This window comes from Drosophila serrata, unplaced genomic scaffold, assembly GCF_035046125.1.
Source record: "Drosophila serrata isolate PLE 108 unplaced genomic scaffold, ASM3504612v1 contig_17, whole genome shotgun sequence".
NCBI classification, from domain to species: domain Eukaryota; kingdom Metazoa; phylum Arthropoda; class Insecta; order Diptera; family Drosophilidae; genus Drosophila; species Drosophila serrata.
In genome coordinates this window covers 558,216-580,833 of record NW_028256915.1, presented here as the reverse complement: position 1 = coordinate 580,833, position 22,618 = coordinate 558,216, and the positions used below count along the sequence as shown (strand labels likewise).

The window sequence follows — 22,618 nt, the reverse complement described above, 5'->3', positions numbered from 1 at the left end:
TAAACGAAGCCCAGTTAATTCTTAAATGATCCACTATTAAGGGGAATATGCATGAATGTTTTATTGATTGAGATACACAGCCATCATCACCTTAGGAAAATTTTAAGTAGGAAACGCAAAAGCTCCCTATTTCGCCGTCCCATGGATAGACAGGTCTGCGATAATCCTGTGGAGGATCTGTCCTTCTCAAGTCTGCCTTCAAGTTTGTGTTTCTCCGTAGTTTTATCCAGTTTGCGTACTATATAAAGAAGAACGTACACGGAACAGAATCGCATTTTGCTCTCAACTGGTTACTGAATTTGAATTTCAGATTACAGGCTGGAAACTTTTAAAGCTCAACGGAGAACTCGCGGGGCACAGAGATTCCTACAGGATACCACAGCATACCACTTTGATCTCTAATCTGAATTCTCGAAATGGGGCGGTCTACAGCAACTCCACTTAAAGCTAAAGATAGCTACGCCGACCAGTTATTAAAGCATTGAATCAGGAATGGGAATCCGTTTTTGTTGTGGTCGAAAAACCTTCATTCGTTTGCCTTGAAGTTCAAATTGGTCTGCGCACACATAAATTCCAGTGGAGTGCAGCTAATCAAGGCAAGGGAGCACTTGTAACGTGGGGCACTGTGAACTCATAGCCACTAAACAAACATCAATATTCAGCTATACTACAAATTATTCATACCAACCTGAAACTATTTGCAAAGTAATCTACTTGCGAGTCGAAATTACTTGAACAAATCACATTTTAACTGAAGCCCAAAGAGAACCGATTCCAAATGCTTATCAAAACATTCACACTCAAATGACGCTGCACATCGAATGTCTATCCTGAAGAAGCCCCCAATGATGGATATCATATTAAAAATTCAGGAAAGCAAAAGGGGAGTTTTCCTCTGCCGGCTCTGCGTTATCATCATTAGTTCGTGGCACCGTGTGAACAAAGCCTTTCCTCTCACGCGCATGTCCTGATTTTCACGCATGGCTGATAATGTACCCACGCGACACAGCGCACAAAACAGGACCTAGAAAGGACACACAAAGCAAAGTGCGCATTTGCGTGCCACTTTTTGCGGAACTCATTTTTATATATTTTTATTTCGAAGCCTTTCCCTTTTCATAGAATAGTAGGACCCCGAAAACTTATATCTGAAATGGGTCGCCAGTTTCTGCTAAATGTACCAGCAGAGATGACATAACATTCTATAACGTTAAATGACATTTCCAGCAGTTGTATGGAACTGCGGTCCCTTTTCCTAACCGAATTAAGAGATATCTGTATGTTAGTTTAGATCCCAGTCATGATCTTTCATTTCAAACATATGAATCTGTCAAAGCAAGCGCTCTGTCAAACAGAAATAACAACATATATCGTCAGCTGTACGTTTTTCCCATTTTTGTAATTTGATTTAACTTTGATTGAATTAAAAGTCATAAAAGTCGCCATAACGGACGCAAATTTAGTTTTGTGCTTCCCGCTCTCCCTGGGCCAACATCCATATTTCCATGTATATGTATATGCGCTTTTTCCCCGCCTCAAACCCTTCTTGACGCTTTTTGAGCAATTAAAATTTCTCTGTGCTCTGTGTGCCATTTTTGTTATTGCTGCGGCTCTGAATGCATTTTTCAGCGCTCAATGTTTTCTGTTTTCTTTGTTTTTTTGTTTTCTGTTTTTTGTTTTTGCTTGCTTGTAAAATAAAAATTACGTATACGCCAACAACTTCAAATGGCGCAACATGGCGTATGCGTGATGTTGTTGCTCTTACTGGCATATTTCGCTGCACACCGGCTGCCATTTCCGCACCAAACAAAAGCAAACAGAGCGAATGGCAGATACAACAACCATCCACTCCACTCCCACTCCCACTCCCCTTTTCCATCTTTTGCAAGGGCCGCGCATATCTATAAAATACGCAATTACAACATGTTGCCGCAGTCGTCCTTCCCCTCTTCCGTTCCCGCTGCTGTGGCTCTCTTTATGAATTTATACATAGCCCGCCACAGCTGCACCGCCCAGCTGCCCGGCCGCCCCCTCTGCCGCTCAACCACCACCACACCCCGCGGAGCGCACACGCTTTGTTGCATCCACTCAGCAGTTGCCATTAGCGGAGTGCAGCAAAGGGCGTGCAAGCTGAGTGAGAAGGTATATCCGCACATATGATATGGTAATGCCCAGGTGCCATAAACTAAGTCCACGGCAAGAATGATTCGAATCAGATTTAGAGTCAATCTAAATTATTTTATTAACCTTTAACAGCAGGGATCCATGATGTGTTCCCTTTTAAACAGATTGTACATGTACAGAATGTGCATATTATCATGATATATTATATTTGATAATTATCAGTAATAAATAAATCTAGAAAGATTTATAAATATAAAGATCATTAAGAGATAATAACTCAGCAGTCATGTTTTCCTCTTGATTAAGCTTTCAATGTATGAATTAGGAAAACTAAATTTAAAATTAAATTATAGTTCCGAGATTTCGAACTGTGTGTCCTGAATTGCGCCCCGGTACCAGGTAGGCAGCCTCGCCGCTCCAGGACGATCTCTGGCAACTGGCTCCGGCGATGCTTGTTAGGAGCTAGCTACATAGCTCCTGCGCCTTCTCGCTCTTTTATTGTCACTAGCTTTGTTTTTGTGCAGTCAGTTACAAATGGCAAGTGGTGCTCGCGGTGGGGGAGCAGGAGGTGTCGCCGGGTGCCCATGAGTTATGTCCTGCGATATGCGCGAACTAAGTTAGTTTTGTATATTTTATGTGCAGTTAAGCGTTTTGCATTTCGCATTCTGGATCTCGGAGGGAGAGCAATGGCAGGCACAGGTGTCGAGTGGGTCGCGAAAAGCCAGCATAAAAAACCAATGTGAAGGAGTGTTTCAAACGAGGTAGGGGCTCTGCCAGCTAAGAGCTCCAACCTTTCAGCATATGATCGCAAGTGCTTAATTGGTATCAAGTCCTCGTTGGCCGGGAACCAGATTTCCACGCATGGAGGGCTCTCAGAGATTGCCTGAAGTCAGTGTAGTTGGTTAAGAAGCCGAGCAAATCCGAGGGCAGCGAACTGCTGGCTCAATGCTCACTAAATACGGCTCCTCTTAATGACTGAAGTAAAATTAAAGTACAAAGTGAAAATATTTAATGCGGAAATCTTGGACTGCTTGGATTGCCACTATCGTTAAACCAATATTCCAGAATGTTGGGCAACAGAAATCAACGAAGAGTCTGCAAACATGATAAATTAAATCAGTGAAACGAAAGCTGGCGAGGTGCGGATGAAAAATATTAAATCTACTCGAGTGCCACACATCAACCGGGTGGGGCAGGGACGGCGGAAAAACGAGTAGTACATGAAGTAATTGGAGCAATAAAACCAGAAACCGTGTGAATAAAAATAAAGAAAAGCTTCGACGACGACCGAGCTCTGGCTACTATGAGGTGGCTGGGGGAAAGCGCAGTTGCCGGTCCGGAGTCCGGACTGCATCCTGGCAGGTAGTAAAGTAACAGGAATCAAAATAATAAATCAAAATTGTGTATGTGTGCAGCAAGCAGCAGCCAACAGTTGGCAGCAACTCCTCCAGCTTCCTGCTTTCCCGAACCAAGTTTCACCGACAACACTGTGCCATTCTTGGGGCATCTGAGTTGCAGTCGTGACACGTTGCAGGTTGACAGTGTATATCCAAGCCACTAAAATGGAGACTAGCAATTTAAGTTTTTCTTCAAATTTATTTTCTAATTTTGTAGGAATTCAGACCAGGTGGAATATAACATGTCTTACAAAAAACTGATGAACTTTCTTAGTCAAACCAAATTGTTAAGATGCGCAACGCTATACGAAATATTTGAACTATAGGAATTGTATTTTAAAGCCAGAAGGAAAGCCTCTGGAGCCAGGTGCTCTTAAATGACTTTGTTTTTGAACATTTATACTCTATCAGTCTAGATCTGTATTCTCTTATCTTAATAGTTCATATTAACAAGGTTGACTTGAATTGACGGTGTTGTCAGCACTATCCTTGAAGAGTGTGATCGCAGAAGAACGTCTCTGGTCACGCATCCTTTGCTCAAGCGCCTTTCTGCCCTGCTACCTAGCATAAAATTTCATGTCTTTAAAATTGCGAAAATAAAATATGCGTTCGAGGGAGTGTTGAATCGGCACCGGGATGCTGCCAGTGCAGAATGTGGCATTTGATTTACGTTGGCAATTGCTCGAAGCTGCTAAATAGCGCAGCTCCTGGCAGCCTCGCTCCTTGCCGCGGTTCACCGTTAATGATCAAGTGGCGTTCTGACTTGCGCCGCGCCGCGGGTCGGAGCTGCGGTGGCCGGAAGCTTAAAGCAGTCGGATGGTGGCCCGAGAACGCTTTGGGGTCACACGAGCAGGTAATGGGGCGTGGAAATCAATGAGAGTCGAAGCGGAATTTTATAATTTATGGCGAGGAGCACTCCATAAAATTAAGGGTATTTGCTTTCACGGCAATCAAGTGACTGCCACTGGATGAAATTACAGAGAAGGGGCTCGGGAATGGTGTCACTTTTGCCACTCGAATTTTATATGAGCGCGATATGAATATCATTTCGATTAACTATCCCCCAGGACTTGGGTTTCCGTGGCAGTGGCCGAGATTCCTGGTTCTCGTTTTCCAAAGGATCGGCCTTTGGCCACACGTTTAATTACTCGCTCGCTCTCGAACGGCGGAACGAACTGGGTCAGGAGCGGGTTGCAATGGTGAGTGCTGCATAGCTGCATGCAACTGGGCACATTACGGCTGACAGGCAGCAAGCGACAGGCGACAGTGGCAACAGTAACGCATTCTGCAGCATTTGCGAAAAAGTCGCAGCACTTAAAACGCCATAAAGTATGCAACAGAATGCAGACAAAGAGCGAACATCACAACTGTCGGGCGGTTTTTTCTGCCATCATAATTCAAATGAGATTTAAAGTTTCACTCCGAATCCCTTTCCCCTCTGCTATTCCTCCTCTGCTATCACCATCAGCACACTTCCTTCCCTTCCAGGCCACCGCCTTCACACCCTAAGCGGGCCACAAAGTATGCAACGATTTATTTAAATAACAGAGCCAACGTCTTTCTCAGCTCGCAGTGTTTGTTCTTGTTTGCCGGTGTTTGTTGTGCTGCATTTGCGCAAATGTAAGCACTTCTCCAAGATGCGTTGCTGCCCTTCTCTGCTTTCTCCGCCAGATAAGGAGCACAATACGCCATTTGCAGGAATTTCGCCCGCGTTGGTCGGGAAAAGCTGCCGACGCGTCTTGGGTAAACAAGCAAACAAAGACATGGTCGCCCGTGGAAGTGGGTTGAGTGCGGGCAGAGGCAGACACGGCACACGACAGGTGTTGCTAGTGTGGAGAGGAGTCTCTAATGATGATGTTGCCACAACCAGCTCGAAGATCATCCCGGACCGAGCTCTTGGCCTTTAGAATCACAATGATATTCGTGGGGCCTTACGTCTTAGCTTGCTAAAGAATGACGTTGGCCAAATAACCCAATTTTGTTTGGCAATCCACCATGGCTGGCGTGCTAGTAGGAAATCCGGACGAAAATGAAATTGAAACCGCATTCCCGCTTCATTGCCTTCATTATCGAACAAACCACACTCATAAAAAGGGGCGCAACAGAGCCATAAAACAACATTTCAAACTTAACTTAATTAACAATTTTTATAACCTGAGCGGCTGAAATTTTTACAGCCGCCGAAATCCAAAGCACAGCGCAAAAATGAAACGAAAACAGAAAAATTGGACCACCGAAAAAGGCCAGCCAGCCAGCCAATTTAAGCGGCTTACCCCAGCAGTCCTTCGCCTGCCACGCGATTTGGCCCTCCAGCGATGTGGGGCGGGGAAAGGCCTGGCGGCGAATACCGCAATAAATACCGCACAATAAAAGCAAATCTATATAACACAAGTGAGCACGAGTCTCGCCCGGGAGACCGGACGAGTAGATACTGTGCACAGCACCAGATGGGATTGGGAATCCACCCGAGCCCAGTTCCACCCACGTCCTCCTCCAGGTGAGCCTGATTCGCACACTTTTTTTGTGTTGAATCGATTTTCGGTAGCCTGTTCTTTTTGCATTCTTCACGCCAACACTTTTAGCTGGTGGATGCGGAAACCTGTCTCCTCATGCACTCGGCACTCGGGCCACTTAAGCGGAAGTTGGGCAAAAGGTCCCGACACTTTATTTTATTAGATCTTATTGGTGCTGCGCGGCAAGTGACACGACATGGCCATAAAGGAGGCACAAAAGCTGACGAAGTCCTAGAATCCGTCTCTTCGTGGGTAGCAGTCATTCGAGTCAGACGAAAGGAATCAAAATGAAATTAATCGATAAATTAAAAGTTCATATAGACTCACTGCAACCGTGAAGACTTTGTGCTCCTTGTCCAGTTTAAGGGTCTCACATATTGCCCACGGCCACGACCGTGGCCCTGGTCATCGATCTAAAGCTAATTAGCAGCAAGTTGCATTCGAAAAGACAAGGACGACGGCACAGTGGATGGAGGAGCCAGGGCTTGCCTCCGAATGGTCCCACTGTGGCACTCAACTAGTTTCCGTTATAATTGCAGCAGACACATAAATAGTGAGCTGCAATAAAATGCTAACAGGGAGCGGGTAGCGGACGGAGCCATAAAATGAAGCAGAAGCGCGGAGGTCGAGAGGTGGCTATCAAAAAGTTGCTGGCAGGGCTTTTGGCATAAAATAAAAGCAAAATGTTGTAAAACGATTGCACAGTGAGATTGGAAATTACCGACACATAAACACACCAGCACACACACTCCCCCAACAGTACACAGTGCCACCACCACACCCCCGGCATAGATGAACGTGCAAAAATTACAACAGCCCGACATGCAAACTCTGCAGCAGGAGGACTGGTCTCGGGTCGCCAGAAGGGTTGGGCCAAGACGGGGCGGCTGCTGGGTGGCAGACACTCTGCACATTACAATGCAATTATTTCGGGCTGCTTGAACTGGAAGCAACCACCAGTCCATGACGTGCACTGATTGCCGCCCGAGCTCGGGGTGCTCGAGCCCATCCCAGGACCTCGCACGCACACGAAGGGTTAACGATCGACGGGAAATTAAAGCGAGGCGAGAGACCTCCCCTGTGTTTGCCGCTTTCCTGTTCCTTGTTCCCTGACCTGGCCTGAGCTCCCAGCTACCAGCTACCAGCTAGCAGCCACTGCTGCACTTTGAACTTGACTGACGGGCCGACTTGACTTCACTCGAGCTGAGCTGCCTGTGCCTGCTGAGCCGGCTCAGCTGGCTAGATGGGATGGCTAGCCGTATCGCGTGCTCGAAATAATTTTCGGAAAATGCCTCGTTAATGTTTCTATTAACGGATTAGAGAGCGCAGCGAGCGTTGGCCACGTCAATCAGGCACGGGCAGAAGAGCCCAGAAGAGCCCAGAAGAGCCCAGAAGAGCCGAGGCCATGTAGCTTCGCCCCTAGTTGACTTGCCACGTACGTCAGTCAGTCAGTCAGTCATTCAGTCATTCAGCCAGTCAGTCAGTGAGTCGGAGGGCTCGTGATGGGGATTTGGATTACTCTGTGCTGATTTCCTTGCACTTTTTCGGCCTTAGTCACACGTTAGTGCGGCGCTCGTTTGTTTTTGTTGTTAGCACATTGACACGTTTTGCATAAATTTGCATTTAAATATGACATGGCGAAACTGCTACGGCTACTGCCACGGCGCTCTGCTCCACGTGTCTGATTGAAGGCCACCCGACCCTCGAGGACTTCGAGAACGGACTGAAATTATAATAATTTCCAAGTTTGGCATGTTGCATGTAGGGCATTAGTGGAAGTTGCTGATACGGAATGTGCTTATGTGGCCGGATCTGGGCGTTGGATGATTCCGTGTCCAGATTGCAGGCCAATGCAGCGAGCATTCCCTTCCATTTCCCTCAAAATCGGACTGCGGAACAATCGTTCAGATTACTTTAAACCCAAATTTAAAGACACATAGTCTGTAATGAGACTCAATAATTCCCTAACTACCTAAATCCGAATCGGGTCAAATCCATTTCGTAGAAATTCAAGGGTATATTCAGGGACCAACTTTGCTTATAGCTCTGAGTACTTTGGAGCCAGGTGCATGGTCTTGTGTGCTGGAGCGATGAGGGATCACTGGCCAGGGGGCGTGAGCCAGAGGCAGTGAGTGAAACAGGAAAGCATTTGCATACTTTTTGGCAGTTTTAAATTATTCAGAGAGTGCACACAAAAGCCGAGCAAAACGGACAGAATTCCCTTGACCGGGGGAGGAGAGGGGGATGGGATGGGATGGGATGGGGTCAAAAGCCGCCGGAGCCACGCCTCTATCGCCCATCAGTGGGCAGTGACAATTAAGCTGCACTCAAATTGCTTTCGGCCAGCTCCCGCGCCCTGCCACTTTTTTTTGCGTTCTCGGTTGTGCGCCCGTAAATATGCAACAAGATTTTTATTTAAATGTCACTCCATTTTTAAATCAAATCCCGACACCAGGCCGTGAGCCTCCGCTCACGCCCCGCTTTTGTTTTCCCGCTTTTCTCTCCGCCTGTTGTTCTCGGCGCTTTTAATTTTCATCTTGTTTACTTTAACGTCATTTTCAACTCTTCGGTGTTTTCTTGAGCACTTTTCGCACGCCCTTGCCACCCGGGCCCGCCCGCCCCACGCGGCCATTGTCCCATCTCGGTCCTCGTCATTGTCGCTCGTGTGTGTCCTGTTCGTCTTGCCTGTCTCCTTAGTCGCTCCTTCGGCGTCGCTTGCTCCTTGCGCAGCTCGTGAAGTGGCACTCATCCGCACTTTTAAGCCCTACTGAATTCCTTTTATCCCTAAAATAAATATCTTCATCCACAGCAGTCTCTCCTGTTGTTCCCCGTCTGCCGCTCCTCGCTCTCTTTGGCTCTGGCTCTGGCACTGGCACTGGCACTGGCTGGAGCTCCTCCAGTCAGTGGGGCCAAAAGCCGGCATTGTGTTGCCTCCGACACCCACCTCTTAAGTTAGGCGACTCTGCAGGCTCCTCTTCATCATCTGCTTCATCTCGAGAGCTTTAAAAGATTTTTAATAGAGTTCTCGGGCGACACTTTCGATTGTCTTTGCATGCGACTTGTGTGTGGAAATTAAACGTGAAGTGAGCTGCTCCAGAGATGAGCAGGGAACTGATTTCCTCGCCGGAAGCGTCCGAGTGGCCCGCCCATCTATCTATCACTTTCCCAGTTAGCTGCGCCCAGCCTCATTCATTAGTCTTGGCAATGACAAGGACATGGCTGCCACCCCGTCCTGGCCAGTGTCTGTAATGCTTAGACCAATATCTCTGTCCCATATTACCCCTTTTCGCACGTCCTTCACACATAGCAATGACATTATAATGATGACAATTCGGAGGACGGACGGACCCGTCCGAGGTGGAGGAGGGAATTCGATTTTGGCTCTCGTCCTCTACTGGGGAAATCAGGAAAGCACAAAATGCCAATGAAGAAACAAAGCGAGGGAAGCAGAGCGAAATACAAATCAAATGTACCGCAAAACTGAATGAAGTCAACAAAGGATGCCAACTCTGGACCAACGGACCGGGGAACTGAGGGACTGCATGGGCAGGGCCGGGGAATGCCCCCAGGGTCGAGTGAGAGTGACAAATAAATTGGCGATTCCCATGGGTACACTGCTACAGGACTGCAAGCGATGGGCAGCAAAGGGAGCGGGCGCGGGAAAGAGTCCTGCATTGCCAAATGCTCAATTCTCATTGTCCTTGTATTCGGGCGTGTGGCTGCTGCGAGACTGTTAAGCACATAAGTTGAAATATTCCGATTGAGTAAGTTTCATTATTGCAGCAACAACGGCAGCATCAACGACAACGACAACGACAACAACAAAGTGCACATTTTGTATAAATAAAACAATGACAACGATTTCAACTCATTTAAATTCTGTGCTGTAATAAATTTGCCTGCATAATTTCTATAGATAGGACAACTTTTCCATTTTCCCCCCGGACACCGAACGCCCTCTGTCACTTTGTTTAGTTTGTTTAGTGTAGACTCCAAAGTGCCTGGCTGAATTTTCAATACATTTTCTGCATTTTAAATGATTTTCATGTGGAAATTTGTTTGCATTTTTGTCGGGCACAGAGAGAGAGAGAGAGATTCAGGGAAGTCCTGGACTAGTTAAATGATTGTGGGCTGTTTGTGCTTAAACTCCAATTGGATTTGAGGGCTCTTAAAGCTGCCGGCACTCCACGGTCCATAAGTCAACGATTGCAAATTACTAGCTGCTCCCCAGGCCTGGTCCGTTTTCCAGCGAGGATCCGGGCACGGTGCCAGCTAATTAAAGGCTTAAAACGCGGTCCTTCCTGCTTCGGTGTTCAGTTGAGTCAGTTGATATCAGCCAGGACGGGGACAAGGGGACAAGCCTAGTGCCGGCGGAGGGAGCTGGAACAGTGCTGCGCTTGCTGTGATTTAATTAATTTCAATGCATAACGTCAACTGTGAAACCGGAACCCAAACTCAAAACCGAATACCCGTAGAGCCCGGACCCGGAGCCAGTCAAACCTGACACCAAACACAGAGCCCGAGCAAGAGATAGACGCTCACGCAGGGGATGGGGATGGCCGGCCGGAGGAAGGACATTTCCGAAGGCAGAAAAGAACTGAACTGGAAAATTAAATCGAGTATAATTTTTTCGGGTGACACGCTGCTTTAAATTTTGATGCCAGTAACAAAAACAACGCACCCAACAGTGAACTAGCTGGCAGTCAAGGAGAGGCACAGGCAGCGGGAGATGCCCAGGCGGACCTTTAAGTTTTCATTCTTGTTGTTCCCCTGCTCCCGAGCCCTCTGTAGGGCTGTAAACATTTTTCCGCAACATTGCGTTCTGTCTTTAATTAGCATTTTTGCATGGTGAAAGGGAAAAGGAGTGAGCAGTCCTTGCTGGCTACTAGAAAAACCTCCCGCCTTCCAACCTGCAAAAAAAGTCGGCCAAAGGGAAAATATTTGCATTTTCTGTTGGAAGCTAGAAGTCAAGTCCAAGGGAAAAAGCTAAGGAACTGAAAACATAACGGTGGCAGGTATGTTACGTTATGATATGTATGCAAACTGTTGTGTTTTAATATTAATATTGTTACTAAACATCTTTTTCAAATAATACACCGGTCTAAAAATTCTTATCATAGTCGGTTTAAATGGTACACTTACATTATTATTAATATATTCCTAATTAAATAAGATCAGTAAAGTTCTTGAAGATCAGTCTGTCTGGATTTTATATATTGCATATTGATAAATTGCAAATTGATTAACATTAAGTTTTAAAATCACAATCAATACTTATTGATTTTAAATAATACCACAATTTTATTTGAACTTTTTAAGCTGTTTCAAAAAAATCAATAAGAACCTCCTATTTAACAATAATTTTTTATTCAGAATATTTCAATTTTCTGCATAAACTCTGTCAACATGAAATATAGAATTATTCGATTTAATGCAATTTTTTTACTATAGTATTTTTAATACATTGTGAAGGCCAATAAATAGAGAGAGTTCGTAAGTTTTTCCTACTTTCTAAAGTTAAGTCACTTTTTATTAGATGTCAGCAGTTTTTTAATGGCCGATTTCTAGTTGTTTCCACTGAAATAAATAATTAAATAACTATAGAATTTTCCTTCGAATTGTATTTATGAAATGACTAATGACTAAAAAGCTGTATGTAATAGTTCGTAACTAATATTTCGCTAGTTACAGAAGAGTCAAGCAATCTTTTATTGTATTTCATATCAATTTAATTTACTTACGATATTGTTTTTATTTATTTTTTGCAGGTAAGTGTCGCTATCCATAACAACTTTTATACGGGTAAGTGACTTTAATCATTTTTGTGTCTGAAGCTAGAAAATTAATAATTGATCTATAATTATTAGATAGAAAGCTAAATAAATTGAAAGATAGTTTGGGACTACTGTGCTGAAATCTATTTAAATGAGTCGAAGGCCTTAGCAGCCAGTGCTCGTTTAAATTTCATTTAGTTTAGTATTTAACACTAGATTTAATCTTGATAAAGTAAAATAAATAAAAATGAGGAATAAACAATGGATATCCGGTGACAAAATACTTCTCGTGGTCACTTCTACGTTTAAATACTCCCTAATATAACCTTAATGAATACTCCGCTGCTGCTAAAGCTAAATCATACTTTATGCAAATACATTTTGCTTTTTTCACGCTTTAAGTGTGATTTTTTATTATTACATAATCACCGCAAGTTTAAGCTGTAGCAATGTTTTTTATGGAGCACCCTCGCGAGTCAACAATTTTTGTCATCAGTTACCTAAGTATATATTTTTGTTGTTGTTGTTGGGATTTTTGTCTTTTATGTCATTTATGATCTAAATTTATCACCTTGCCATCTTAATTCCCTTCCAAGGGTATAATGAACTAAGAGAAACGTTGAGAATTTGGTGGCAAAGATGTAATATATTTTTCCTTATCTATGAATTTCTAAGAAAGTTATTGTTTAGTAGTTATATTTAAAGAGACTATAGTCTTTAGAGCTGGTATTAAGTTAGGGCAAGGGTATTTCGCTGGCGCCTTTGGTAGGCTAGTTTTCTTTCTGGGCTTTATCATCTTTTTTCAGCTAGAATTTCCCAGGCGTTGATTTCATTACTTAGATGGTACCCAACAGGGTGGAACGAGCACTGGCTAAAATGAAATGTTTTTGGGGCACAACGATTAAAGCCAAAATGCTGGCCTTTGGATCATTAGCGGCGGCTTTTTGGGCCTGATTTGTTAATCTATTTTTTCAGCTGAAAATACTTATTATGTTAAGCAATTTGAAGAAGAGACTTGGCTTTAATTTCTAGAGAGCAGAAATTAACGCTTAGAGGACAGACATGTAGTGAATAATCCCAGCTAACAGGATGACAGCCCGTCCTGTGACCACAGAATTTCCCCGGCTAGCACCCATAGGACGCAAATTAAGAAAACCTGTCACAATATGTAGCTACCCCAAGGAATAGACACACCCATGAACGGATCTGGATACACAACCCCTGCGAGGACACGCGACTTTCGACGCGAAATTCGACAAAAGCCAAAACCGTAACAAATCGCATTTAAATTTACCTGCCAAGGCGAAACTTGAATGGGAACAGCAGTGGATCCGGGAACAGGACCAACCACCGAAAAGGATGCGATAATTTATAGCGTTTCATTTGCTTCCTCACCTCCCCCTCCGCCCTTTCGAGCGATGTAAAATCTAATTTAAATTTCGCAGCGTGCCAGAAGAAGAAAATAGAGAGAGAGAGCGGGAAGGAGATGATGGCCGGCAAACAATAAAAATATATTCTTATTTATGTGGCTTAATTTGCAGAGCGTGCAGAACGTCCGCAGGACAACTATTACATCTGCAGCTCGGCTTGCTCATTTCGAATTCATTTCCATATACTTGCAATCCTTCCTGAATGTAAAGCACAAAAAAAGACAAGCACAATTGCCCCCTGTAAGAATTTTTCAAATGTTTTACACACAAAAATGTTCATTCCCTGCTCTTTGTTGCGTACAATTAGTTTGACAACAACAACAACAACAACAAGCAGCAATAACTGCAGTCACATAAAACAAAAGTGAATGACAATTGGCAAAAGGACAACGGGAGAACGTCGAGGACGGGGACGAAAACGAGAAATGTCCCTCCACGAAAGGTGACTTTTAATGCCTTTTGTGTTGCTGTTGTGATTGTCGCTGGTTTGTCGAAACAACAACGAACACGTGTAAAGAGGGGCGAAGGGGTGACAATTTTAACCCCTTGGTCCCAGCCCCACCCCTCCCGGGTCACAGTACCTGCTTTGTCATGGCCTCGATTCTGTTTTTGTGTTCGCCTTTCACTTTAATTGTGGAAATTACTACATGCAACAGCGCGGCGAGTGGAAAAAGTAATAGTAACAAGCTGGTAAATTGCACCCACCACTCGCTGGCTTAAGTGCCGCCCCTCCAACCGGAAAACGCGTGTGGCAGTCGTAAGAGCACAACCTGCGGACGCGCTCCGAAATGAGTAGTTTCCTTAATCTGCTTATGCTCAATGCTTTTGCCCAGAGTTCGAGCAAACGAAAACGAAATAAATAAATAGTAAAACTATTTTGATAACGCTTATAAATACCATTCTTAAACATTTTTCAAGTCAGTACTAAAAGACTTCATAAAGAGCGTCAGTCTAAGAGAGAAGAAAAAAATCAGAAATTACTAAAGATCTCGACGATGTTAAGTATAGAGTCATAATTTAATTTAATTCAGAATTGAAATTAAAAGAAAAACAAAAATGTAACAATTTTCAGTATTACATATTTTATAGTAGTAGTAAACATATACTCTATTAATGTTTTTTATCCGAAAAGATATCACTTGTTCACTATTCATTGCTCAGTTCCTCAAATGATCATTGTTCATAAGCAAAAAACTGTCAAATCTTCAAAATACTTTTAATTTTACTGAACTTCCTTAAGAACAATATGATGAGATTTTAAAAGATTTGTTCTTGATCAGCTGCAGCTTCTGAGAACATTGAAAACAAAAAGTAAATCATCAAAAAGGGTCCGCAGAATCAAATTAATTTTTTTGTAAAAAAAGAATTAGAAATGAACATGTTCACTCACTCATTGGAGTTTTTGGTTTATTCACTAATGAGCTACTTAACACACTTTTATATTTGACTAATGCACAAATTTAATCTTAGCAGTTTTAAATTAAATTCGCACCACAAAATATAAAAAAAACTTTTATATATAATTCTGCTTTGTTTGCTGATCTTTGTTATATAGGATAGATAGATGAACACTTCTATATTTATCTTGATTTTATACACCGGAAACTAGGCTTAGTTCTATGCGAGATCACACAAAAATCTAAGTTTTCTTGCAAATCTCTGTATCGATTCCACTAGAAAATTTCGATTTCAATCCTGTATATAGAAAGGTATATTTTTTGGTGATGACAAAGATTTGATTCTCTTCTATAAATTGACCAAATAATATGACTTACAATATTCAATATTTGTTCAGTTTTCTTATATTTACGCTTTTTCTACTATTTTGTAAACTTAAATTTGATCCAGAATTTGTCACCTTCGAGTCCTTCGCTTCCCTCCTGCCCTTTACAGCTCTCCTTCTCAACCTCCCTATCCCCATTCCAGTTTGCATCTAACACTCTTCTGCAATAGAAAAAACTGTTGTAATAACAGAACTTTTCTAATCAACCTCCAGGATATGCAGGACTGCCACTCTGCTCCCTCCACAGACGCTCCTCGATACCAGCCAGCCAGCTGATACCGTGTAAGTTTATTAAAATGATGTCCTGCAGATATTTGCAGACACTCGTCGTGCGAACTATGGCGCAGTGAAAGGGCTGGATTGGATCGGAATCAAATGAAAGGAACGTTGAGTCGCCTAATGTGCAAGATGACAATGGAATCAGGGAGCAGTACAGTACAGTGTGGGGAAAAACTGGCAAGGCAAACAGAATGGAAATTCTAATCGGAGGACGGGCCAAGGAGGACGACGATTCAATTGGCGAGGAGCTGAGCTTGGAAGTGGAAGGCATCGAGGGCGTTAAGCTTACAAATCAAGCAAAGTGAAGGGCAGTACCCTAACGTTTCGTTGAAATAAAAATGCATTTATTTGTGGAGCGAACGAAGAAGGCCCCAAGTGAGGGGGCAGGGAGGCAGGCTGGCTGGCAGGAGCAACAGGATGTATCGGTATCCGTATCCGATTGCGCATCTTTGAGGGTATCGCTGCCATCTGCTCCTCGTGCCCGTGTCGCGTACCTGGCACAAATGCAGAGCTGCATTTGCGTTTTGCTGTCTAACTAGTTACCTACCTATTGGCAGGACACACAGATACATACGTCCAGGAAGGACCCTCCAGTCGTGTAGCTGTTGGCAATTTTATTGACAACCCCGTTCAGAGGGGAATGGGGGCCAACCCTTTTCGCTCCACTGGTGCTGCCGATGCTGACTGGTGACTGGTGACTGGTGGAAAGGGGGTTTGGTTGCATTTTGTGACAATGTTTATTTAGATTTTGCTGCTGCCAATTGCTGACATTGCAATTTCTATTCCTGCCGGGCTCACACACGCACGCCCCTAGATAAACCCACTCCCAGATGTGCTGCGTGTGCAGTGTGCAGCGTTGCATTTCATTATACACTGAAAGGAAACAGTGGGCTTGATTAGCGCTCCGCAACCAGCAGCCTGTCCTTCTAGGGACTCTAATATCCTGGAATATCCGTCGTTTAATATGCACATACCTCAGCTTCCCTGCCAGCGCTGTCTAGAGGGAGTGCCTTTGCATTTGTATCTGCACACCCCAAGTATCTACGTATCTGCCGTTGCTCGCTGGCTCGCTTCGGTTTGCGGTCGTGTGTGCTGTACTTTTTGGCATTTTAATTTCAAATTGTCAATTGGATTTAAGTACACTCGATAGCAACAACGCCGACAGCAGAGCATACTGTATCTCGGTTCTGGCTGTCGGAGCTGAGATTGCCTTCATCGCTCCCCCAACGCAAATTTTGGGAAATTGTTTGCCTATTATCGGGCCAGAGAAGCTGCGGAGCTTGAGAAGGCTTCGCTTTATTGCCGAGCATTTGCTGGTCATAAAATTTGATTTTAAAATGTGTCAAAAGTGCTTTAAATGTGACAAAATTTGATTACGCCTTTTGTTTTGTTAGTGCCTGACATCAGGACACTAGGGATACGACATTTTGATTGCTAGTCTCCGCCACAACAGACAGTTGCTCTCCCCTGAGGGGGAATTACTTGGCCATTCAGGGTCCAGCTCGTATTATGTTTAATGCCAATCTTGTTTGGCTCGTTGTAGCTGCATTGATTTGAGCGGCTAAATATTTGGTTACGGCCTGGTTATTGCCAATCGCCAATCAACGGACGCAAAACCATAATTTTCCGGCGGCACATAGCAACAATTGATGGCCGATTCGAGTTGAGTTTTTCCAGCTGCGTTAGAATCTGATCTGGCGCCTGGTTGGGGCTGAAACCCAACTCGTATTGACTGTGCCGCTGTCGATTTTGTTGCAATTACTCGCAGCAAATGTTTTGCAGTTTGAAGCTCTCTCCATTCATTTGTTGTCTGCAGACCGATGATAATCGGACTCCTGTTTGCTCCACAAAAGCGGGGCAAGTATTTGCAATTAGTGTCAATTAGAGGGGTTTTTAGTTATTGCGCCAGATGCTTGTGCAGTTGGTAAGCGCAGAATGAAAGCCTGAGTGAATGAATGCATTCCGCCTGCTAATTGTTGACGGGTGTAAGCCAGAAGGCTGGATTTCAATTTCGGCTCCCATTCGGATTCCCATCACATCTCACGTGTGCTCCGTCCTATGATCTGTTCCCAGAACTAGTATACGTTTGAGTGGAGGATGAGAGTCCTGGCCAAGTGCACTCATTACAAATGCCAGCAGCATTCTGAGCAGCTGACGCAGAAGCCGGGGCAGAGCGGGCTTCCAAGTCGAATTATAAGGACTTCGCCGAAGCCTTGGAGGGGAATTGCGCAAAATATGCGCACTAGGACGCTCCTCGGCACTTCAGCATTCGCCATTTGCCACGCAATTTGAAAACTTGCCAAAAGGCTGCGCCGGGCGAGGACAACAGCGAGGGATATTTTGCAAACAAATAATAAAAATCCAATTTTACATTTAATCACGCGCTCAGTCAAACAAAAAGAACGAACTGAAAAGGGCAGAAAAAGTTTCGGCAACGGCTGCCGTGTTGTCGCCCAAAGGACGATGTTCGAGCATCAACCCCCTTGCCACAGCGCCCATCCATTCGGCAGCCGCTTGCCGGGGACTTCAAGGATCAGGGACTCAGGGCTCAAGGTGACTGAAGTATTTTGCTTAATTTATTGCATTTTCTACGCTGAAATGCGCAAAAACTTTAGCCCACCTCCGGAAAATTAGGCTGCTCGACTGAACGGAACCGAGCGCCGTTTGCTCTGTTCTCCCTCGTCCCTGCATCCCCGCATCCTGCATCATTATAAATTTAAAAAGCGTGTTAAAAGGGGTGCGGAACCGCGCCTGCTGCCACCGGGAGCTTAAGCCGCACTCCGCCCACCGCGGCTCACAATAAATTTCATTTTTCATCATTGCAATTTCTGCGCGTAATTTTTCGTACATGTCGCACATAATTCATTCCCAGGGCTGCGATGTCGTCCTGCGACACATGGATTAAGTGCTCTGAAATGCTCTCCTTATGCAGCCCAGCCCACTTGCCGCGAGGAGCGTGCAAGAATGAATCCTTGAGTAATTCTCCACTGCGGGAACATGCTGCTAATTTCGCATTAGTTGCAAGTCCGATCCTGCCATCCGAATATCATTAAAGCGCTTCCTTCAATGCATTGAGACCTTCGGGCACACATGATGCATCCACATTCACATCGACATCCTTTCGCTTCCGTGGACCTCGCACCCACGGTCTATGACTGTGACGGCCATGCAGATGTCATCACAGTCTGTTGAGTGAATGACTGCCTGACTGACGTCCCGGAAAGAAATCATGATACATATGATAATGACAATGATTTCACTGCTGACGAAGTCCCCGTCCCGCCGGGCATCTGGGGTCCTCTCCGTTTGATGACAACTGCCTTGGTGGGGCAGCCAAGCGGGAACTGAACGCAGAGACGCTGAGACTGGAGCAGGGAGGAATCCTGTGTGATGACTGTGAATGGAGATGGAGCTGGGGATGGACGGACGGAGCAGAACGCAGCCAAAGCCAAACGAGACATGGATGTTACTTTTTACTGTCAGTCCCAGTGCTAGCACCGCTTCCCACACTACGCCTCCTCCACTGACAGTTGTACAAGAAATACAAATTTGCAAAATAAGCAGAGGGCAGACCCGGCCAGAGCGCCGAGCAGGGCAGACCATTGTGAGATAAATGACGACATGCTAAGGGAAGTGTCAACTGATTGCGCTGAGCTAGGCAGGCGTAAAAAACACGACTCGACTCGGCTCGCCTTGCCTCGAATCCTGCACGTGACGCATACGCCTCGTTGTGCGTGTGACGAAGGAACAGAAGCAAATCCAGCGGGGTGAGAGATGGAACGGAGCGGAGCCCCTGACAATAAAACACAATAAAAAGAAATTATGAATAAATAATACGCAAAGTAGCAAAAGCTACACAACACAAAAACGACAACAAAAAATTGAATGCAAAGCGGCGTCATCTGTTTATGATTTATATATTTTTTAATATTTGACTGGGCGACAGCAGCACTGAAGAGAGACACCCTCAGACAGACAGACAGCTCGGCGACCCAAGCTGTGCTCCCAAATCATCGCCAAACAAAATCAGCCATCATTAGCCAAGCATTTGTTCGCCAATTTCGGGTTTAGCTCTGGCCTCCCCAGCTGAGCTCACCTTACCCTGCCTTGCCTTGCCTTGGCTTCCTTTTTATTGCCGTTGCTCTTGCTAAATTTAATTAATTTTCACGCCATTTCCGCAGTCGGGTGCCTTGAAAGGATTCGCACGCCAGCCCAGAAATTCTCATTAGCAGCTGCTCAGTGACAAGAAAAGAAAAGAAGTGCGCTCGAAAGTCGCTCTAATGAAATGTTTGCTCGCCACTCGTGTCACTCGCGCATCCGATTGTCCGAGCTGCGCGAATGGCAGGGCGCAGGAAATAGCGGCAAGTGGAAAGGCAACCGGAAGTGGCGTTGAATGGAGCGCATTCCCGCTTCCGGCCGAACGCTGCGCCTTGATTAGTCTTAATTAAATTTCACCTGGCTTCGGAATCCAGCAATAAGCTGGGGACCATCCTAATCCCGGCTGTGGCGTCACTTGATCTTGGTTCACTGCATGACAGCTGCAACTTTCGCATCCAGGCAGTATCCAAAATATAAATAATAAATAAATTTAAAGCCTTACTGCTAACTGCGAAGCCAAATAAAAAACCTTTCCTTATAAAAAAATAATTCTATTTCCTTCCTGCTCGATCTCACCCTTGTCCTTTCGCAGCTTGCTCTCCTGGAAGCAAAAATACGCAAACCCAAAAATTATGAGCTCCAAATTAAATTTTCCGTCTGGCGTTGCCTTTATGGTTTATGAAGTGTTGCAAAAATATCTACAGATACAACCGAAATAAAAGCAAGCGGAGCCAAGATACACACTGCCGGAGAATGCTGCATCAGCGGAATGACATGGGGCAAGGGGCTAGGGAGGCGGGAGCAGGAGGCGGGGCTGAAAGCTGCCCACTTGCGAAACAACATGCAAAAGGATTTTCGTCGATTTTCGAGTGCTGTATCTGTGCCACTGCCGCTACTGCTGCCACATGTGCTGCGATGTGTTGCGCGAACCTTTGCGAGGAAGGAACCACTCCGCCACTCCGCCACTCTGCCACGTATCCAGTCTGCATAAACATGGTTACCCCCACTCTTTCGAGCGGCTCCTCGCCCCCGTTGCTTTGCCCGGCTACTTGCGACTTTTTCCCCATTTTCCGTTGGCCATTTGGCACTGCTGTTATTTTGTATTTTCCTTAGCACACTTGCCTCGCCACTCACTCGCTGCGGATGCACTGGCATCGCAGTGCTCAGCAGCATTTATTGTTTCTGGCGCCAGTTGTTGCTCTTTTTCCACTTGCAGCCCCAGTTTCAGTTCCAGTTGCAGCTCTTCCCCTTTCCGAGGAGCACATTGCGCGTTCTCAGCATTTTTAACAGTTTATTTGGCAAAGGCATAAAACTAGCCGGCCACGATGTCTGGTCCTCGTCCTGGTCCTAGTCTCGGGCAAGCTGCCAGTTGAAGGATCACTATTGATGAAGTGGGGTGTGATGGGAATGCGAATGCGAATGCGAATGCGAATGGGAGTGATCCGTTCGACAAATCTACGCAGTTATAAATTAAGCAACTGACACATCAAATTCCCATCAAATGTTTCGTGTAAACAATGGTTTCAAGGACAGCCAGAGGGAAACCCTAAATCCGCCTGGAATCCTTAAAAAAAGCATTAAAGGGAGCAGAAGGAGTCGACAGAGTCAACCTGCAAGCTCAGCAAGGTAAATACTAAAGAGACCAGTGTGGAGTGAGGACCACAATTAACAATGGGGGAGGGAGGGGAGCCTGAAGTTTGAAAAGGGTTCTACAGAGGAACAGAGAAACGTTTATGGCCGGGTGTTCGCTTCATTTTATGAGATTTTGATGTGCATCGAGTGTGGGAGGAGGCCTGGATTTTTGTGAGCCACAGGCAGGTTGAAAGAATGCTGAGCAGAAGCTCACACATGGGCACGCGGCCGCAGAAAGTATGCAACAATAATCTGGCATCCACCTGGTCCTGCTCCTGCTCCTGCTCCTGCTCCGGCCACTGGCCATGCTTCACTCAGCATAATATTCGCCCAGCCCGGGCATCCCTCCATCCATGGCCCACGCCCTTTGTGGGCCGCTCTGCGGCAAATATTTTATATGCGTTGCATTGCCCAGTGAATCCTTGGCCTGCCTTTGGCCAGTTTTATTGCCGTTGCAGATGATGGACATTTGGCCTTTGCGATTGCCCGCGCGCGCCTCCTTCTCTCACTTTTCGCTGAGGTCCTTTTTATGAGCCGACTGACGAACTGATTGGAAGTCAGCGAATTCCTCGTCTCTGCGCTTTTCGCCTTTTTCAAATTTGTCCGTTTTCGTTTTTGCCCTTTTGCACGTTCAACCAACGGGCACTTCACTAACAGCTTTGAGTGTCCACACACACACGCTCGTGGTGTGGCGGGGAGAGGAGTGGAAAGCGTGTTTGGCATCTTGAACTGGTCAGTTAGCACTGCGGAATCGCTGGCACTGCTGCTGATGCAGCAGTTGGCAGTCGGCCGGCAGTGGCGCAGGAAAAACACTGGCCATGTTTCTTCACTTCGGCATTAAGTCATGACGCCGCAGCTATCTGAATGCAACTCCATATGCAAGTGTGTATGTGCCGATAAATCAATACTCGAACATTATTCTGCGCCTATTATTGCCCCAAAAGTTGTGCAAAAGTCAGGCATAAAATACTGAATATTAACAGCCACCGCAACAATATGGACATTTGCCGACCATTGTCCCCACTCCCCGAACCATTTCTCACTCACATGTGGTGCCACATCGATATAAACTTGCGACCGGCGGCGACCGAAAATGACATTTCAAAGGCAACCCGAAAACATTTTTCGCCTACAACATTACGCGTATTTTAATGAACATTTTCGGGGCAGGCATCGGGAAGGAGACCGCGGACCGCGGCGAGGGGCCAACGTGCTGCAAATTATGCATGTGGCCGCGTCGACACACGGGTCGTATGTGTGATAAAAACCCCCAGAGCTTTTCGAGTGCGGTTGGGCGCAGAGTGCCGCGCCCCTCCGCATGCATGATGGGGTTGCAGAAGTCCACGCTGGACTATCGGGGTCTCTGGGCCACAACATCATCTCATTAACAATCAGGCGAATCGGCAAGGAGCATGGATAGGGCCACGGCTCTCACCCACTCACTCGCCATACGTGCCGGGTTCACGTTTCAAATCAGTTTGCCACCGCTCGTCCCTTTCCAGAACCCATTATTTAAATTCAAAAAAGCGATAACGACTGGGTAATGATGAAGTGCACCGACTGCAGCGGGCAGAATGGCCGTAGGGCA

The 22,618-nt window shown here is 45.5% G+C and overlaps 1 protein-coding gene across 5 annotated transcripts in view; it reads left to right on the top strand.

Annotated features, from left to right (window-relative positions):
- The window catches only part of Ten-m (teneurin transmembrane protein Ten-m), a 350,373-nt gene that overhangs the window by 126,694 nt on the left and 201,061 nt on the right, over nt 1-22,618 (top strand). The window lies entirely within an intron of this gene.